Source organism: Echinops telfairi, unplaced genomic scaffold (genome assembly GCF_000313985.2).
Source record: "Echinops telfairi isolate 266 unplaced genomic scaffold, ASM31398v2 ScPeMD7_443;HRSCAF=831, whole genome shotgun sequence".
In the NCBI taxonomy this organism is placed as follows: domain Eukaryota; kingdom Metazoa; phylum Chordata; class Mammalia; order Afrosoricida; family Tenrecidae; genus Echinops; species Echinops telfairi.
In genome coordinates this window covers 7,395,959-7,401,382 of record NW_022104341.1, presented here as the reverse complement: position 1 = coordinate 7,401,382, position 5,424 = coordinate 7,395,959, and the positions used below count along the sequence as shown (strand labels likewise).

The 5,424-nt window shown below is 48.7% G+C and overlaps 1 protein-coding gene across 1 annotated transcript in view; it reads right to left on the bottom strand.

Annotated features, from left to right (window-relative positions):
- CLCC1 (chloride channel CLIC like 1) overlaps positions 1-5,388 on the bottom strand; it is an 18,434-nt gene extending 13,046 nt beyond the window's left edge. The window contains exon 1 of the mRNA XM_004699545.2: positions 5,333-5,388. The gene's annotated coding sequence lies outside the window, so the exon portion shown is untranslated. The remainder of the gene's footprint in view (positions 1-5,332) is intronic.
- Positions 5,389-5,424: the final 36 nt, after the last annotated feature.

The following is a 5,424-nucleotide window of genomic DNA, read 5'->3' as shown; positions in this document are numbered from 1 at the left end:
AGTCCAGAAGATGGGCAGGTGTGGAGTCAAGGCTCCGCAAAAGGCTTTCCAAAAGCGACCGTGTACGCGAGGGACTTCGAAGCGTCTGTGGGAAATGGAATCGAAAGAGCCGGCATTCTCACAAACTTTCTCCATCCAGCCCCTTTAACCTCTGCTTCGCCCACAGCAATGAATGCGGAGGGGTGGAGGCGAAGTCTCTACAGCAGAAAAGCAAGCAAGCCCGCACATTCCTATTGCAGGGTGTGAAGCACTCGGTGAGGAGGGGGGGGGAGATCTGGAACGGGAAGGGCGATGAAAGGCATCCGGCAGCTGCATCTGGATCCTGACCGCCACCAACGCCAGGCTCCGGGCAGCTGTGTGTTCTCCCCACTGAGGGCTGGCAGACCCAGGAAGAAACAGGGGACCGGGCATGGTCCGGGGCTAGAGGTTAGCAATGGAGCCTCGGGACACGGTGGCTGCTAACTGGAAGTTTGGTGGAGCTCCGAGGGAGATCTGCTCCTATAAAGACTGCAGCCTAGGAAACCCCAAGGGGCAGTTCTATGCCAACCTATGAACTGAGTCAGAATTGACTACACGGCACATGAGAACAGAGATTAGCGATGTGAACATGATGGACGAGTGGGAACAAGAAGACGATGCCGGTTACCATTGCTCTCATTCGATATTGTTCTTAACAAGGGCAAAAAGACAAGAAAGAAAAAGCATGTCTATCCAAAAGTCAGGAAGAAAGAGGTTAAGTCATCCCTACTTTCAGATGACATGATCCTACAACAGAGAAAATGCCACAAGAAAGTTCCAGAAACTAGCAGGTGCGCTCAGCAAAGCAGCGGGATACAAGACCAACATATAAAGCCCAGGTGACTGCTTCACTAACAAGGAGAACTCCGAAAAGGAAGTCAAGGGAACAGAATCACTTACCCTAGTCCCCAGAAGGATGAAATGCCCAGGAACAGATCTAACCAGGGAGGTAAAAAACTTCGACAAGGAAAACTACAAAGCACTATTAAAAATAACCAAGGCAGATGCACATATATGGGGAAACATCCCATGCTCATGGATGGAAAGCCTTTGTAGCATGAACAGGTGAATACTATCCAAAGCTACGCAGAGATAGAATGCAATCCTGATCCAAATCTGGGCATTCTCAAATAACATGGAAACCTCCAACTCCATATGAAAAGGAACAGGCCAAATAACTAACGCAATATTGAAGAACAAAGTAGGAGGCTGAGCTCAGACTTTGTGATCTCACAACTCACTGTTCAGCCGTCTGCTATGGGTACAATGACAGACACACAGACCAATGGAACAGAACCCAGAACCCAGATAGATGATCTTGGACAAAGGGCTGAAACGCATTAGAAGAGAGAAATCGTCTCTTTAATAACTGGGGCGAGCAAAATGGATATCCATTTGCAAAAAAGAGGTGGCAGGATTCATATCTTACACCATTCCCCAAAACTTAAGTCAACATGCATCACGGACCTAAATGGTACAGCTAAAGTTACAAGGTTCCTGGGAGAGAACACAGACGCAAAAATGCTTCATTTTGGGCATAAACACAATTTCAAACACATGAAAAATGCATGAACAACAGATGATAAAATAGCTAACTGGAACTTCCTAAAAAGTAAATGCTTTTTAAAATTAAATGTACAAAAAGAGAACCTACAGACTGGGGAACCCATGTTGGTGAACGACCTATCTTACCATGCTTTAACTTCTAAAACACACATGAAACTTCATCAACGTAACAAAAAGGCAAATGATCCATCCAAAAATGGGCAAACTGGCAGGCAGAAACAGGGGTTAGCAGGGCAGGCAAGTGAAGACACGTGAAGAGCTCCCCTGAGCTCGTGAAAACACTTCAAAGACTCTGCCAGAGGCCAGCGACACCCCACAACCCCTAGCACCACCACCAGCCTCGCACCCCCACCCCCTTTCACTGGCCTTCCAGGCCCAGGTGAAGAAGGCTAACTGGTACAGATAACTTTGAACACTGTTGCTTAGCCCTGGATCTGCAGACAACAAAGTTGCAGTAGAAAATCCCCAAGTTACTCCCTCTCCCCAGACCTGGCTGTAAAACTCTCCACCTCTTGCGTGGAAGGCAAGACTTCGTGGGCCCCCAGTTGGGGACCTGTGAACCTCGCCTGGGAGCTCAGGATGCTCCCATCCCTTTCTCTGCTCTCCCCTCCCTCCTGGGTGGTGGGACTACTCTGGTCCCCAATTAGGGACCCGTGAGCCTCTCCCTGGAGCTCTGAAATAAACCTTTGAAACTGTTTTCTGCCTTTTCTTTCTTTTTTCCATTGCCAAATCTACCTTACACAAAGGATACAAATAGTCACTTCACCCAAGAGAACATTCCAGTGGCCTACAAACATGAAGAGAAGCTCATGATTATCAGCCATTAATCCCTGCCACCTAGTCCATTCTATATGACAGTGACCCTATTAGTGCAGAGTCGAACCGCTCCTGAGATGGTAAATATTTACAGGAGACACCCTGATCTTTCTCCTGTAGAGCAGGTGGTAGACGTTTGAAGCACCAACTTTGTGGTTAGCAGTCCAATAATGCTTACTGGGGCTGTGGGAATCAGGGAAAGCAGGGTGGAAATGGTGTGGGATGCACTTTGGGGGCTGTAACCAACGCCACAGAACAATTAGTGCATGAACTGTTCAATGGGAATTAAGTTACTGTGCAAACTTTCACCTAAAGAAAAAAATTTTTTATTGTTTTAAAGAGAGGGTTGCTTCGAGTCAGAATTTACTCGATGGGAGTGAGGGAGTGAAGGTGTGGGGTGAATTTCCAAAGAGCAGGGGGATGAGGTGAATCACCTGAAATGACAAGCCCTCCTACCAGATCTCCAGGAGCACTAATTTGAAGCTGCACCTCCTTAAAATGAATCTTGCAGCTGATGGCACGTTCCTTGTTCCTCCAAATACAGTTGCAATTGCCCCTGCTGGTGATCTTGCTGAAAAAACAGATTCAGCAGGTGGAGTCTGTGTCTAACAAGCTGTTGGGATGCTGGGGAGGGTGGCCCACACACCACACTGCAAAGAGCAGAGTGTTTAGCAGAAGTCACCCGCCTTGGTTGGTTTCATTTCACAGTGACGCCTATGTTATCCTACTACTTGCCAGTGCGTCCTAGGTCTCCCTTCCTAGTTCCTACTATTTTTACTATTTTTCTCACTTGCCTCAGGCTTGGGTACTAATAATTGCCCAAACCCAGTGCCATCAAGTCAATTCCAACTCATATAGTACTGCTGTTAGGGCGAGTTGGTTCTGACTCTTTAGTGACCCGTTGTAACCTGGTACAGGGTTTGGTTTCCGAGGCAGTAAATCTTTATAGAAGCAGACAGCCTCATCTTTCTCCCTTGAAGTGGCTATTGGATTTGAACCACCAACCAGCTCAACATCTAGTGCAAGGCTCCTTATAATAATAGCTAAAACTTGAGTAGTTACTGTGTGAATGCGCTATTATATGCAGTAATAACCTTAGGAAGTAGTACAGGTTTACCTGCATTTTATAAATTATCAGGAAAACAAGTAAATTGGCTAAGGTCACCCAGTTAGTAGGGGCGCCCAAACGGGTTGCAGGGCCATGCTCCTACCTCTGATACCTAAGCTGCCTTTTCACAGCAAGGTGCTAGTGGCATTGAGGGGCTAACTCGGAGATGGCACAGGATCTTAGGGAGGGTGAGGGTGGAGAGTGGGAGTGGTTTCATGAGTCACCAGCATGGAAAGCCACAGATCTCCAGGTAGACTGCTTCCCAGGGCGCAGAAAACAGCAGAACAGTAAAGCCTAATTCCAACGAATTTGCACTTCTGGTGGGGAAGGCAAGACTATATTGTTTAATACCAAGTTTGTAACCACCTACATGTAAGAGTCTCGGCATTGCAAACAGTTAACACACTTGGCTGCTGATTAAAATGTTAGCTCTAGTGGCACTGTGGTTACGTGTTGGGCTGCTGCTAACAAGGTAAGCAGTTTAAACCCACCAGCCACTCTGAGGCCGCTAGATGAAGCTTTCTGAGCCTGTTTAGGGTTAGTCTCAGAAACCCACAAGGGCAGATGGTGAGTCTGATTTTTTTGAGAGGTGCCTTGGAAGACCTCGTAATCTGCTGAAAAATCTGCCATTGAAAGTGCTGTGGAGTACAGTTCTACTCTGACATGCATAGGGTCCTCATGGGTCAAGTTCGTCACAGGGGCAACCTGTTTAAGTTGGAGTAAGCAACTGGCAGAACAAAAACCAACCAGCCAAATTCCCTGCCATCAAGTGGATGCAGGCTCATAGTGACCCTTTAGGGTAGGGTACAACTGTCCCTGTGAGTTTCCAAGGAGTATAACGTTCCATCTTTATTCTGAAGAGGGGCTGGTAATTTCAAACAGCTGACCTTGTGGGTGGTGGCACATGTAAGCACTACGCCACCAGGGCTCTGCAATTAGGTTCCCCTGCGTCCTTATCTAAATCAAGTTAAGCACTGCCACCTCATAGGTTCTCAGTCAAAGAAAGCCTTACAAAGGCCAGGTGTAACTGAACCCTGGGGTTTCCCAGTCTGTAATCTTTACCGGAGCAAACAGCCCTATCTTCTCTCCGAGAGAGACTGAAAGTTCAAGATGAACTTGCAGTTCGCAACCCAGCGTGTCATCAACCCTGCTACCAAGACTCCTGCACACCTGGAGAAATTACTAAAACAGATTGCTAGGCACCAACCGAGTGGTAGAGTGTGAATTTCTAGCACGTTCCCTGATGGATGATAGAGATGCTGCTCTGAGGTGCACCACTGTCTCGGGTGAAAACTATGGGTTTTTCACCACCCAGTCATTCAAGCACAGGCTTAAGAGTAGTTTTTTAAAAGCTTAACACTCTTAACTTTTCACAGTCAAGCTGGATTTGAGGTTTTGAACGAACTGTATAATTATAACTACTTTGCTGGCTGTATGTGTTCAAATTATGCTAACGCGTTCAGGGACAGCCGATGCCCGAATCGGATAACCGGTAATAAAATTCAACGTTCGTTCTGCTTTGGCTCTGCACCTCTCCCCCGCCGCTCTTTGAACCGCAACACGCAGCTGCATCTGTGCGGCAGCCAGAGAGAAGGCAGAAAGGGAGATAAGGCCCCGCAGAAAGGGGGGCAGGTCTCTCCCGCCCAGCCCAGGGAGCGAGCAGTGCGGAGCACCCCGCGATCCGAACGGCCCGGGGAGCGCGGCCCGCGGTCAGCGCCCGTAACCCCGTGTGGCGCCCGACCAGGAACACGGAGGGCCCGCCAGGGCCTGACCCACGGCCCCGCCGCTCCGCGGGCGAACAACAACCCTGCCACGCAGACTCACGCCTCGAGTCGCCCGCGAACCTCTCCTGGAAGCCACCCGCGCAGGCTGGCAAGAAAAGATGGCGAGCCGGACCATCGACTCGCTCGGCCCGC